Genomic DNA, 2475 nt, shown 5'->3' with positions numbered 1-2475 from the left:
CCCATGTTGTGCCTTAACCTAACCCATGTTGTGCCTTAACCTAACCCATGTTGTGCCTTAACCTAACCCATGTTGTGCCTTAACCTAACCCATGTTGTGCCTTAACCTAACCCATGTTGTGCCTTAACCTAACCCATGTTGTGCCTTAACCTAACCCATGTTGTGCCTTAACCTAACCCATGTTGTGCCTTAACCTAACCCATGTTGTGCCTTAACCTAACCCATGTTGTGCCTTAACCTAACCCATGTTGTGCCTTAACCTAACCCATGTTGTGCCTTAACCTAACCCATGTTGTGCCTTAACCTAACCCATGTTGTGCCTTAACCTAACCCATGTTGTGCCTTAACCTAACCCATGTTGTGCCTTAACCTAACCCATGTTGTGCCTTAACCTAACCCATGTTGTGCCTTAACCTAACCCATGTTGTGCCTTAACCTAACCCATGTTGTGCCTTAACCTAACCCATGTTGTGCCTTAACCTAACCCATGTTGTGCCTTAACCTAACCCATGTTGTGCCTTAACCTAACCCATGTTGTGCCTTAACCTAACCCATGTTGTGCCTTAACCTAACCCATGTTGTGCCTTAACCTAACCCATGTTGTGCCTTAACCTAACCCATGTTGTGCCTTAACCTAACCCATGTTGTGCCTTAACCTAACCCATGTCGTGCCTTAACCTAACCCATGTCGTGCCTTAACCTAACCCATGTCGTGCCTTAACCTAACCCATGTCGTGCCTTAACCTAACCCATGTCGTGCCTTAACCTAACCCATGTCGTGCCTTAACCTAACCCACGTTGTCGCCTAACGTAACCCACGTTGTCGCCTAAACCTGCTCTGTAATTGTTATACGACTCGTTCAATTAGTGTAGTGTTGCCCACCCGCAACCCTCGCAATATAGTTCGCTACTCGCACTCCCCGCTCCCCTGTGTATCGCTTCATGTTAAACACCTTGCAAGTCTTGCTCACTTTCCACATGCTCCTGCTGTACACTGTAATGTGGATGGCAGCAGGACGTACATGCCGCCCCTCCCCACGTCCCCACCTTGCCCCCTGCCTTCGCAAGCTGGTTGGTGAGAACTTTGCATGTTCAATGCCCTCCGCATGCGACGTACTCAGGCTACGTTGTGGTGCGGCCTGTGTCAACTGTCCGCTAATGTCGTACGCGTAAACCACAATCTGTACTGCACATTCGTCCTTATGTACTGAATGATACATCGTGGCACATGTGTGACCGTACAACGACTGCGCCCAAAAACGGCGGACCATACAGTGCAAATATTGTGCACGCAGCTACGTGTCGTCTCCCTATGAGAGCTGGATTGCAGTGTGGTACGCCATAGAGACGTGTGGGAGGAACGGACGCCGTGGATGGCGATCAGCATGAGCTGTCTGTTGATGTATTCGGACCTAGTCGTCTCTCCTCACACACCGTGATGGCATGGTGCACCGCGTTCCATATCTGCGACATGCTACAGAGGCCGGTTGACAGTCGTTCGAGCAATGGACATCGCATACGTACGGGGGCCACCTTCCACGTATTGTCTAGGCGTGCACATTTTGTTGCGTGTATGTGGGCAGACGTAGTGTGGCGTGACACCTGACACAGGCATGCAATAATCGTGGAAGTTGCAAATGGCGATGGACGCCTGCGTTTTCTGGTGAAGTTACGCAAATGAACAAATGGTAACCTGTTGTGGTGCGGTTGTTCTCGCTAGGGGTGAATCGGTGATGGCGACGATAGGTTGAGGTACTAACCGGTTGTTCCAGCGATACCCACCATGCCGACGAAACTGAACGGCATCTGGGTGTGAAGCGATACGCGGCGGTGGCTGGGTGGGACCGTCCCCGGCCGGTGAGGGGGCGCCTCCCGGCGTGCTGGCCGCGCGGTGCGTGGGCGCACGCGCTACAGCCGGCTGGTGGGGGCGGCCAGTGGCAGGCGCGCCGGCCGACGGACGCGGCAGGCGTCGCAGCTGCGCGCCGGCGCACCCTGCGCGCGGCGCCGTGCGGCCAAAGTAGGTCCTCGCGGGCCCGGTGCGAAGCGCGGTGGACATCTTCAGTGTGCTGGTCCGATTGAGGACTGTGTGCGTTGAGGATGCGCTGCCGCCCGGCGCTCGGCGCCGCGACGCCGTCTGCTGCTCGGTCGCCCCAGCGGTTCTCGCTGGTGGTTTGTATCGCAGCTGTGCGGATGTGTTGGCGCGTGCGCTGTGCTGGGAGAGTTCGCTTCGGCACCCAAGTGGGGCTTTTGTCCTTCTGTGGCGCTGGCGTTGGAGCTGCCGGTCACCGTAGGTGGCGCGTGTTGTCTCCCGCCGGCAATGCCACGACAGCACGCTCCCGGGCCTCTGTCGGCAGCGGCAAGCTCAGTTGGGAGCACGGGTGGTCGCACCGAAAGCGTCTACTCGCCTAACTCCGGGCGATTGCGCCTCTCTCGAACCCGACCAAGTACTTGGGACGGCGCTGCGCGCCGCCGGGA

This window comes from Schistocerca piceifrons, unplaced genomic scaffold, assembly GCF_021461385.2.
Source record: "Schistocerca piceifrons isolate TAMUIC-IGC-003096 unplaced genomic scaffold, iqSchPice1.1 HiC_scaffold_936, whole genome shotgun sequence".
Lineage (NCBI taxonomy): Eukaryota > Metazoa > Arthropoda > Insecta > Orthoptera > Acrididae > Schistocerca > Schistocerca piceifrons.
The sequence above is the reverse complement of the archived record's forward strand: the minus strand, read 5'-3'. Positions refer to the sequence as shown.